This window comes from Carcharodon carcharias, chromosome 34 (assembly GCF_017639515.1).
Source record: "Carcharodon carcharias isolate sCarCar2 chromosome 34, sCarCar2.pri, whole genome shotgun sequence".
Lineage (NCBI taxonomy): Eukaryota > Metazoa > Chordata > Chondrichthyes > Lamniformes > Lamnidae > Carcharodon > Carcharodon carcharias.
In genome coordinates, this window is record NC_054500.1 from 11307877 (window position 1) to 11320579 (window position 12703).

A 12703-nucleotide genomic window follows, 5' to 3' on the forward strand; every position below is an offset into this window, starting at 1 on the left:
TATTGTTACCCGTGAGGAAAGACTGATGAATTAAGACCAAGGTAAGAGGAGATTGCGCATCAATACTGTCAATCAAGTCTGCTGAGGCATCTCAGGGCATTGAATATATGTTCAAGCAGCGACAATATTTCTCAACAGGAATACTGCACTGGAAATGCCTTCTGCAATTTTGGCTGCCCCCATATTGAAAAAGATGATGGTGAATTGGAAAGGGATTCCAGCAAAACGATTTATGTGAGCAGCTCATACGTTTAAACTTGTTCTCGCTGCAAAGCAGAAGATGGAGAAGAGACAGATCCACATGCCTTAAGCCAAATCACAAACTGAGTTAGACATTAAGGTATTGATATTTCCTCCACTATAAACTGTCTCTGTAAATTCATTAACTATTGGGAGAGACCAGGTTTCAGAGATTGATATTTTTAACGATTCATAAAATGGCAATCACAGTCTTCTGGGAAAGAGTAACATTATAACAGTTTCAGGCAGCTGAAGACCTTCAGCCCATCTAGCCCACCTATCCACTGTGTTCCAATAACCCTGGATCCCATTTATTGACAAGAACTATCTAGTTCCTTCTTGAAACGCATTACTGTTTCTTTTTCTGTCCCTTGTGCCAGTAATCTGCTCCACAAACCTATCACCCTTTCAGCTGTTCGAGAGTTTACCTATTCATCAACAAACCAGAATCTTATAATACATTAACCCTGTATTTGCCACACACACTGTGTTAAATGCCAAATATTCTGAGGTGAAGATTTATAATTGACTAACTGCTCTGCTCTTTATTTATGCTTTTATCGACATCTCTGTGGTCTTTTGCTAAAAGCTGAGGATCGCTAGGGTTTCTATGAGATCCCCCCTCATTCTTCTGAACTCTAGCAAATATAATCCTAACCGACTCAATCTCTCCACATATGTCAGTCCCGCCATCCCAGGAACCAGTCTGGTAAACCTTCGCTGCACTCCCTTTATAGCAAGAACATCCTTCCTCAGATAAGGAGACCAAAACTGCACACAATATTCCAGGTGTGGTCTCACCAAGGCCCTATATAATTGCAGAAAGATATCCCTGCTCCTGTACTCAAACCCACTCGCTATGAAAGCCAACATACCATTTGCCTTCTTTACTGCCTGCTGCACCTGCATGCTTACCTTAGCAACTGGTATACGAGGACACCCAGGTCTCGTTGCACATTCCCCTCTCTTAATCTGCCTTCCTGTTTTTGCTACCAAAATGGATAACCTCACATTTATCCACATTATGCTGCATCTGCCATGCATTTGCCGACTCACTCAGCTTGTCCAAATCACACTGAAGCATCTCTGCATCCTCCTCATAGCTCACCCTCCCACCCAGCTTTGTGTCATCTGCAAATTTGGAGATATTACATTTTGTTCCCTCATCTAAATCATTAATATATATTGCGAATAGCTGGGGTCCCTGGGGTCCTCCACTAGTCACTGCCTGCCATTCGGAAAAAGACCCATTAATTCCTACTCTTTGTTTCCTTTGTCCTAAAGAGAGAAAACGAGAGAAACATGACAGAAAATGACAAAGTGTTCTTGGGGGTGAGGGAAGAGTGCAGAGTGACATTGGATGGTCTATTTACCAGAGGCAGTGGGGAGCATGCACAAGAACAGGAGGTTGTGGAATTAGACTTTCATTTTATACAAAGTCTTCCATGTTCTTAGGAGGTCCCAAAGGGGGAAACAAGGCTCCGGGCACTTCAGTTTTCTTTGCAAGAAGACATTAATCAACTCTCGCCAACATCTTTCAAAACTCATCGGAGTCAAGAAAGATTCCCATAACTTATGAAGTAGCAAACCTGACCCCCGCCCACTGCCTTTCAAAAAAAATCTTACAGCAGCCTCTGAGAACCTTGTGGGAGACATTGATAAGGGATAACAGAAATGGTTTATTTGCAAGGACAAGATCCCTTAGAGAAAGCCAAAATTGGTTGAGAAGAGACAAACCAATTTACTGGGTTTCGTTGAGGTGGTTACAGATCTGGTGGGCAAGGGGTGGGGCGGGGGCAGTGGATGTCCTGGGTCTCAGCAAGGCATTGGACACTGTCCCACAGAACAAGACCAAGTCAAAAGGTGCACAACCATGGATTAGGCAGGGAAGTCTTGGCCAGCATTGTGCACGGATGGAAGGTAGATAGCAAAAGTAGGTTGTGCAGGGGAGGTATCAGAATGCAAAGTAGTGCCATTGAAGTCCATGGGGGTCAATGTTAGAATCGCTGTCGTTTATAAAATTTTATGAATGGCTTAGGAGACAGAATACAGTCCAGCATATCTGTTTGAGGAAGGTCCAGAATTAGGCATGATAACCAATCATGTCAACCAGTTTACAGGAAGGAATATGGGCAGGGAAAGAGCAGATGGAATTCAACACAGGTAAACATAAAGACATGAGATTAGGTAGAAGTAGTGAGAAGGTAGAGTCATGTATATCTTAAATGGTAATATGCTTGTGGTAACAAAGCAGGATAGACATCTGGGGTGGTTGGTGGATCAGTTGTTGAAACCAGTAGCTCAGTGTCTGTAGTAATGGGAGCAAAGAAAGTATTGAGATTAGCGTTTCTTCCTCAGTACTCTGCCCGAAGGTAGGTCCTTGGCAATTATTTGCTGAAACACAGCAAAATGCCGTGAATTTTTACTATAGGTAGACTGTGGTGGCTGGCCCAAAGCCTGCCTTAACCAGAACAGGGATTGAACCCCATGCTGCTAGCATTAACCTAACTCACAGACCAGCTGTCAAGCCAACTGAGCTAACCAGCCCCCAATTTTGAGCTATGACTGTGACTTAGGTGTTTAAAGCAAGTGATGTTGAGATTGTTTCTGGTGTTGGTGGAGCTGTGTCTCAAATACCATGTTCAGTTTTTGGCCTCCATATTACAGGAAAGATATTTAATTATCGGAGGGCATCCAGGCACTAAGTGGCCAATTCCTAAATTTAGAGTGTTGAGTTATGAAGGAATGAATTGAGTTGCCCAGGCAAGCAATGCATTGATGAGTTGCATGATGACACCTAGTTGGGAGTTTTGGTCCATTGGCTTAGGAGTTCAAAGTAGCTGTTGCTTTCAAACCAGTGACAGAGCCACGACTGTTGTGGAAGTGGTTTATAAGTTTAGCTACATGAGCATGAATTGCACAATGAAGGTAACCTTCAGGAATTATATGTGCATGCAAATGTCCTTGGAATTGTCCGGGTACAACTGCCTGGTTCTGCACAAGTAAGTGATATCAGAAGTGGCCATCTACAGTGCAGACACAACTGTCTGGCACATGCCTCCTTTGATCCTCCTCTTCCCCTAATATCTGCCAGTATAGAAAAATGCCCAGTGATACCCCCATAGCAACAGACTTGGAAATATATCGCCGTTCCTTCATTGTCGCTAGGTCAAAATCCTGGAACTCCCTCCCTAACAGCACTGTGGGTGCACCAACACCACATGGACTGCAGCGGTTCAAGAAGGCGGCTCACCACCTCCTTCTCAAGGGCAATTAGGGGTGGGCAATAAATGCTGGCCCAGCCAGCGAAACCCACACCCCGTGAACGAACTAAAAAAAGATGATGAAACAGACAGAGCTCTCTCAAATTGTGTATGGGCAATGTGACATTTCATGGGTCATAGGGATGACAACAATGCAGAATGCCCTGAACAGGGGTATGCCTGTCTCTTAGGAACGTAGGTGTAGCTCCCAAAGAGCTGCCTATTTACCCTGGTAACCATCCTCCTCACCTCCCAGATATTCAGCTGCAGGTAGGTCAGTATTTATATGCTTACCAACCTCTTCCAGGCCATTCTGGTGGCACTTCCAACTGAAGCTGTACATTACCCTCCATATAGTCCCACTCTTCTCAGTCGTATCTGTAAAGTAGCCTTTTGAAATTGATCTGCTCTGTCTCTGGACCTCAGTTCAACCATTCTATAAATTTGGAAAACATTACACATTAAGGGCGACCAACAGCCCTTTTAAGAGCCACTATTCCCAGATATTCCACCCACTGACATCCATGAGCTCCCAGCATGCCATGCATATTACGCCAATAATGTACTTCAATGAAATGACCTCACATTATGGTTTGGGATCCGCACATTCAGCAATGAGACAACCCCAAGGAGCAGGGGTCCTGCCGCCTCTGATGTGGCCGATTTTTTCCAAGTTTGGTCTGAATTTTCACTGGGTCGGAAGAGCTGTGTGCCTTAGCCAAAATTGCACCAGAGCCCTGAATCTAGAAGCAATCTTCATCACCCAGGTTTCTGAAAGACAGCTCGTGGGCTTTATGAATTTGGGGGAAAGGTCTAAACCTGCCAGAGTTTTTGGAAGGGTCAGGTATCCCTTTTGGAGAGGTCAGGTACTCCTTGGAATAAAGAGTAAGCATGAATGTGCTTAACAATGTGGATAAGGCCTGTGGAACTGTCAACCTGTCAAATCATTTAAATCCCCTGCACTTCAAATTTTTGAAGACAAAGGCCTGCAGTCAAAAAAATATAGGTACTTACAATTTCCCTGGTGGTTTGTTGACATAAGCTTGAGGGTTATCATTATGGAATTAGTGCTGTGTGACTGCTTCCACAACCTATCAAGACAGTGGGGAACCTGTAAGTTCACAGTTTGACTGACAGCTCCTAGTGATTATAAAGAGATTAGCTGTCCTTTTGTCTGGGGCAATGAGCACAAATGTTTGTTTTTAATATGGGATTAAGCATTTGAAGGGATTTAAATGTATTGGATGGGCTTTTATCAATGGGTGTGTTTTATTTTTAATATAGTTAAGTCTCAATGGATACTTAGGACTTTATTTTATTTAATCTCATGGCCCCCGAGGTCTGCTCATGGTGGATGCTGGGTGAGTTGGCATGGAGGGTGTAAAACCAAAGGCTAGTGGGTGGGGAGGCATGGTTTGGCATGAGTTGGCACTAAGTTGGCATGGGGGCTATAAAGGGCCATGGGAGTAAGTAGAGGGGCATAGGTTGGCATGGAGGGTATGAGGGGCTATGAGGGAGTTGGTGGGACATGGGGAGCATGCAGGGGTGTGAGGGGTGAGGGCTAGAGGGCTGTTTTTTGTTTTACTCTTTTTATATTTTACTCTTTTTTTTACAACTGTGATGAAGTCCCAGAGCGCTGAGGCAGGCCTTTTAACCAGCCCACCTCAGAAACTGGCAGCCCTTGTGGCTGCCTCCGCACTGTTTCCAGGGTCAGCAGGCCTGACTCCAGTTGGCACACAAACACCACTAACCCCCCCCACCCACCTCCCACCACCACCCCCGCCTCCACCCTCGGTTAACATCATAAAAACAAGTTATTCCTGTTTGTGAGACCTTGCTGTGTGTAAATTGACTCCTGTGTTTCCTATATTATAACAGTGACTACACTTCAAAACTACTGCATTTGTTGTAAAGTGCTCTATGGCCACGAAAGGCACCTCATAAATGCAAGCCTTTATTTTATTCCTGAATGTTGCAGGATGCGATAGAACAGACCTTAGCTCCCATTATATGTAGCACAACACATTCAAGCTCCATCAATGCTCTCTAACTTCTGAAAATAATAAATGGGATCAAATCCCTGCAGCATTCAAAATAATTACTGGATAGTGTTGCTTTCCCCCTCCCCCCCACTATTTAAAAATAAGAGGTCGCCTGTTTAAAACAGAGATGAGGCGAAATGTTTTCACTCAGAGGGTCGTGAGTCTTTGGAACTCTCTTCCTGAAAAGGTGGTGGAAGCAGAGTCTTTAAATATTTTTAAGACAGAGGTGGATAGATTCTTGGTAAGCAAGGGGGTGATGGGTTATCAGGGACAGGTGGGAGGCAGATTTCAGGTTACAATCAGATCAACCATGACCTTATTAAAAAGCAGAGCAGGTTTGAGGGGCTGAACTGCCTATTCCTGCTCCCTGTCCGTATGTTTGTAAAAAGCAACGCTGTGGCATCCCAGCCTTGAAGAATATTTCACAAGATGTATAAAACCTTTAACATCTGCCATTTAATTCAGGTCATTTATACTTTTCACACTGAGAAGCGATAAAATACTTTAACAATAATGGGCTGTGTGCACTGTGTTGTGGAATGAAGGGCAAGCTGCTGTATTGAAAGACTTAACCTATTGATTACCTTCTTCAACTCGCCAGTTCATGTTCAATTCCGTGGTACACTGCACACATCCATTACAGCTTCATTCTAAGCAAGGAAGGGTGAGTGGACCATTACTTACCCATCTTGATTCATTACGCAAGCATCAGTAATATTTGCAGAGCCTAGCAGATTCTGGCTGACTACCATAAAGATGTCATCACCTTTCTCTAAGCCAATGGGGAAGATGATGGCATTATGGTATTGCCATTGTACTAGTAATCCAGAGGCCCAGGCTAATCTTCTGGGAGACATGGGTTCAAATCCCACTATAGCAGCTGGTGGAATTTAAATTCAATTAATAAAATCTGGAATTGAAAGCTAGTCTCAGTGATGATGACCATTATTGATTGTTGTAAAGACTCATCTGGTTCACTAATACCCTTTAGGGAAGGAAATCTGCCATCCTTACCTGGTCTGGCCTACATGTGACTCCAGACCCACAGCAATGTGATTTGACTCTTAACTGCCCTCTGAAATGTTCAGTCCAAGGGCATTTAGGGATGAGCAATAAATGTTGGCCTTTCCAATAATGTCCACTTCCCACAAAAGAATTTTAAAAAACCACCTCCACGATTTAGACTGCAACAAAGCCTGATGGGTAATGCAAGCCTTACCAGCCAATCAGGATTCCTTTCCCGACACAAGCCCTTGCCCAATCCAACCTTCCAGGTTTGGCATGGGAGTCTCCAGGAATTGAAGATCAATCTCACAATCGCTGTTGTGTGCAACCCTGGAGAAAAATCATCAGGACATTAATAAAGGATTGTTTCTCTCTGTCATTTTCTTTGAACTTTTCTCTTTACCAGATATGAAAATATTGAAAATGGGGGGAGAAAAAGTGCTGTTTGGCTGACAGTCAATCATCATCCAATTGGGTAATGAGTCTTTTTGCTTTCCAATTGGTGTAGGAAGGCCGTACATCAGAAGGATAGTGGTGTTGGCCGACTAATGGCCAGAGCATGAGGGCAAGTCATGTGATGAAAAGCTCTAAGAATGCATTTAATCATAGTTGACAGCCCTATTCTCTGCCCACTACAAGAGAATGATGGTAAGGGGGCACAGCCCAGGTCTCTGCATCTCTGTCCTGGAAGGTGGCAGTTGGCTCATGAAATAGGGCTAAGCATTTTGGATTGTCCCAGTTGATAGGCAGGGCCTTACAACAACTTTCACCCTTTCTACTTTGGCCATTAGTTGCCTTCTTAAGTTCAGTCTTCTCTTGGTCAGGGTGCCCCTTCAAGTGACTTTCCCCAGCCCCTCCCCCTTCCCCATAACTTTCCCCCTCACCAACTTCTGGGATCTTGTAATCATGCAATGACAGGGGCGCCATCTTGATGGCAGCAATCCCACCAGGTTGACGGGATAAAAGCTGACCTAAGAAATGGAGTCAGGATGTGATGAAGTAGGAGGGTTAGGCAGAATCTCCACCTCACCAGAACACCATCACAATGTCACTGAACAGGCCAAGAAGTCCCAGATTTGGCCTTTGACCTGTGCTGAGTTGGGTCACGCCAGATTGGGTTGTAGTTAGGGGCGCCACAGTTAACTACAGAATCACCTGAGCCAGGAAACAATGCCCAGGTTCCTACTTCTGAGCACAATGCAGTAACCCTTGATGGACATGGACATGCCTGGGCACCGGATCAGGAATGGACCCATTTGTAGCACGACCACCTTTGAACCTAGTCACTATATAAGGTCACCTGTAAAAATTAGCAAGTTTAGGACCTTATGCCATCAGTGGAAGGGTAGCTTAATGCTGATGTCTTTTGGATGAGACGTTGAACTAAGGAGCCATCTGCCACTCAGTGGGCATAAAAGGTCACATGACATGATTTAGGGAAAAAGAGTGGCGTTTTGCTCAGACTGCTGACTAATATTTATCCCTCAACCAATGTCACAAAGAACAAATTAGCTGGTTATTATCACATTGTCGTTTGTGGGATCTTACTGTGTGTACATCGACTGCCATGTTTCCTACATTACAACAGTGACCACATTTCAAAAGCACTGCATTGGCTGTAAAGCAATTTGGAATGCTCGGAGAACGTGAAAGGTGCTATATAGATGCAAGTCTTACTTATTGTTGGTGGGACAGGCTTTGCATCTGCCTGTTTTATTCTGTCCCCATCCTAATGGACCTTCTCAGGTCATCATGATGTCCTCAGCCTACTTCAGGTTTGTTGGGGGAGCGACAGACGATGAATGTTCTGACTTAGATGTTACTCCTCAAAATAGTAGGATTCACAGCATTACATTCGCAGGTAGGCATTCGCAGATTTATCAAGCATAGGATAATATAATTATTGTTGGCAATAATTAGACACCCATGTAGCAACAGCACTTTTTTTCGACAAATACACTTCAACAGCTAAATCTTCAGCTGATCTGGTGTCAGTGAGCTCGGAGGTCTCAATGTTTTATTTTTTCACGGGATGTTAGTGTTGCTGATAAGGCCAGTATTCTTAATCCATCTCTAATTGCTCTCCAGGAAAAACTCTTTTATAACATTGTTTTTCCCAATCCCGTTAGGTTTTAGTATCCCTCATGTTTCTTTTATAAAATCATAGAGTGGTTACAGCACAGAAGGAGGCCATTCAGTCCCCTGTGTCCATGCTGGACCCCTGCAAGAGAAACTCACCTCGTCCAACTCCCCCATCTTTTCCCCTTAGCCCTGAGAATTTGTTCTCTTTAGCTAATTGTCCAAGTCTCTTTTGAAAGCTTCGAATGAATCTGCCTCTACCACACTCTCAGGCAGTGCGCTCCAGACAGTAACCAAATATGGCATAACATAGTTTTCCTCATGCCGCTATTGCTTCTTTTACCCATCACCTTTAATCAGGGCCTTCTGGTTCTCGATCCTTCCACTAATGGGAGCAGTTTCTCCCTATCTACTCTGTCCAGACCCCTCATGATATTGAACCCCTTTATCAAATCTCCTCTCAGCCATCTCTCCTCCAAGGAAAGCAGTCCCAGCCTCTCTGATCTATCTAGGGAACTGAAGACCCTATATCAGTGACTTCAGTTTGGCTCTTACGTCCCTGTGATTTACAAGATGATGTTCCATTTACATATCCATTTGCATCTACAACCTCCCAAGGGTCTTGTTACAGTTTCTGTCCATACTAAAGGGACACTCAAACTGCCAGTGAGCTCTGTTCCAATTGGAAAGTTACTGAACAGTTAAATTAATATGACAAGATGTCAATAGCAATTCATTTGCTTAATTCTTCATGAATATATGTGGGGGTGAAAGGCATCGTAGCCTGCTACTAAAGGGCAAAAGATACGCCTCTCTGTATTGTTGGTTTAAAATGAGCATCATGGGGCAATCAACCACCGACACTCAGTTTCACTGAGATGTTATTAATGATATATCAGATGACAGATTCTCCTAGGAACATGGGAAATAGGAGCAGGAGTAGGCCATTCGGCCCATCAAGCCTACTACATTCAAACGGACCATGGCTGATCATCTACCGCAATGCCACTCTCCCGCACTATCCCCATATCCCTTATGTCATTAGCATCCAGATATCTATCGATCTCTGTCTTGAACATACTCAATGACTGACCCTCCACAGCCCCCTGGGGTAGAGAATTCCAAAGATTCACCACCCTCTGAGTGAAGAAGTGCCTCCTCATCCCAGTTTTAAATGGCCTGCCCCTTATTCTGATACTGTGTCCCCTGGTCCTCCACCCCCACCCCCAACACCCAACCAGGGGAAACATCCAATCCACATCCACCCTGTCACGCCCTGTAAGGATTTTGTAAGCTTTAATGAGATCGCCTCTCATTCTTCAAAACTCTAGAGAACACAGGCCCAGTTTCCTCAATCTCTCCTCATGGACAATCCTGCCATCCCAGGGATTAGTCTGGTGAACCTCTGGTGAACTCCCTCTAGGGCAAGCACATGCTTCCTTACAAAAGGAGACCAAAAACTGTACCCAATACTCTAGGTGCAGTCTCACTAAGGCTCTATACAATTGCAGCAAGACATTTTTACTCCTGTACTCAAGTCCCCTTGCGATGAATGCCAACATATCTTTTGCCTTCCTAATTGCTTGCTGCACTTGCATGCTAGCTTTTAGTGACTCATGAACAAGGACACCCAGGTCCTTTTGGACATCAACAATTCCCAATCTCTCATCAGTTCAGAAATACTCTACCTTTCAGCTTTTTCTACCAAAACATCACACTCACTCAGACTTCATCTGAACCTATCCCCACATACATGGGCAGAAATATAAACGTAACTATATTATTACACCCAAACAGGTACCTGAACCCTGGACTCTCAGATTAAATGTCTGATGCTCTATTGACTGAGCTGTGACTACGTGCTGAGGTCCTACCTGTCCCTAGTGTGGTGAAGGATGGGTCTGGCCATCATGCCATGGTTCATTCTATTCACCGTATCACCTTTCCCTCACGGAAACGTTTATGCAGAAAAACATCTTTGACCACAAGTCCATCAGGCAGTGGTCCACATGTAACATCTTCGAGGCCCCGCGGTGAAAGGAGGGGGTGGATCCTGTCAGGTGGTTCCCTGAGCAGACTGTCAAAGTCATTTGACAGAATGCCTCATCGCCAAGCACCAAGACGCAGCTTGGCTGGTGGTAAGAAAGACCACCCACCCCACCGCCCCCCCCCCCACCCCCCACCCCAAATCAGATCCTTCCTGCAAGTCCAGAGTCTCATCCGCTCCACACACTGCCTTCGAGGTGGCTGTGGTGGAGAAGAGACCATCGTCCACCTACTTCTGGAATGTGCCTTTGCAAAGCACATCAGGAAAGAGATGCAGTGGTTCTTGTTGAGGTTCATCCTGAGCAGCTCCATGACGAAGGACTCTGTGCTCTAAGGGACGCACACCGAGATAAGCATCAACTGCTGATGGAGGACCATCAACTCGGTGAAAGGCCCTCTTCCTACCTGAAATTTGCTGGCCTTCCAGTGCAAAGAACTGTCAACTCATTGTTGCAGACTGGTCCGTTTTAGGTCCAGGACTACGTGTTGAGGGACTCACTAAAGCTTGGGGCAGCTACCGCAAAGGGGAAAGGTCACAGTTTAAGGCCTTTCAGCCATTGCACACAGAGGGTAGCTTGGTAAAAGTGGAAACTGAGTAAAGCCCTTCATTCTGTACATTTGACGTAATAAATATTGTAAAAAATTAACTGTAGTTGTAAATGTGGTGAGGAACATACAGTATTGGCAGAAACTGAGTTGGTTTGTACCTTATTCTTTGAATGGTCATGTGAGGTATAAACTTTATGAACAAAGTATTATTTTGGGAAAAAGAAAACTAGAGTATTATATCAATTGTGGTCACCACACTTTAGAAAGGATGTGAGGGTCTTTGAGACGGTGCAGAGGAGATTTACCAGAACAGTTCCAGGGATGGGAGATTTTAGCTACAAGGTTAGGTCGGAGAAGTTGGGTTTGTTCTCCTTGGAGCATAGGGGAGATTTGTTTGAGGGGTACAAGATTATGACAGGTTTACATAAGGTAAACAAAGAAAAGCTGTTTCCAGTCACTGATGGCACAAGGACTGGGGGCACAGATTTAAGGTTTGGGGAAGAGACTCAGGGTGGGGGATGTGAGGAAGAGCTCTTTTTATGCAGAAAGTGCCAATGACCTGGAATTCACTGCCCATGAGGGTGGTGGAAACGGAGATGATGAATAATTTCAAAAGGGAATTTGAGGGAAATAAACTTGCAGAGCTATGCAGACAGAGTGAGGGAATTGGATCATCTGGGTTGCTCCACAGAGAGCCAGCATGGACTCGATGGGCTGAATGGCCTCCTGTGCTATAATGACTATAACACTATGAAAGTTTAATCAGAAACATTTCTTCAGGCAGCGTTTAGCAATAATACGGAACCATCTCCCTACGGGCTGCAGGTGAGAGAAGGCAGACGAGTGGAACTAGGTACAGTAAATTGCTCCTGCATAGAGCCAGCACAGACACAATAGGCCAAATGGCCTCCTTCTGTGCTTTAGCACTTCCATGATGCGATGCTGGGGGTTGATTAATGTTTTCAAAATGGAAATGGATAGTTAGGTAAGAGTATCAAAGGGATTTGGAGCAAAGGAGGGAAAATAGAATTGGCCTATAGGTCATCCATGAACTTACAGAATACAGATCGTAGGGGCTGAATGGTCTCTGAATGGCCTCTAAAGCAAAAACAAAAATACCTGGAAAAACTCAGCAGGTCTGGCAGCATCTGCAGAGAGGAACACAGTTAACGTTTCGAGTCCGTATGACCCTTCAACAGAACTAAGTAAAAATAGAAGGGGTGAAATATAAGCTGGTTTAAGAGGGGGGTGGGACAAGAAGAGCTGGATAGAGGGCCAGTGATAGGTAGAGAAAACCACAAGATATCACAGACAAAAGGACAAAGAGGTGTTGAAGGTGGTGATAATATCTAAGGAATGTGATAATTAAGGTTATGTATTATCTAAGTCCTTTTGTCTGTGACATCTTTTGGTTATCTCCACCTATCACTGGCCCTCTATCCAGCTCTATCTGTCCCACCCCCCCTTAAACCAGCTTAT

The 12703-nt window shown here is 44.5% G+C and overlaps 1 protein-coding gene across 1 annotated transcript in view; it reads right to left on the reverse strand.

The window, feature by feature from the left end:
• The window catches only part of LOC121272725 (sodium/calcium exchanger 3-like), a 333282-nt gene extending 326486 nt beyond the window's left edge, over positions 1 to 6796 (reverse strand). The window contains exon 1 of the mRNA XM_041179498.1: positions 6765 to 6796. The gene's annotated coding sequence lies outside the window, so the exon portion shown is untranslated. The remainder of the gene's footprint in view (positions 1 to 6764) is intronic.
• Between the last annotated feature and the right edge of the window lie 5907 nt (positions 6797 to 12703).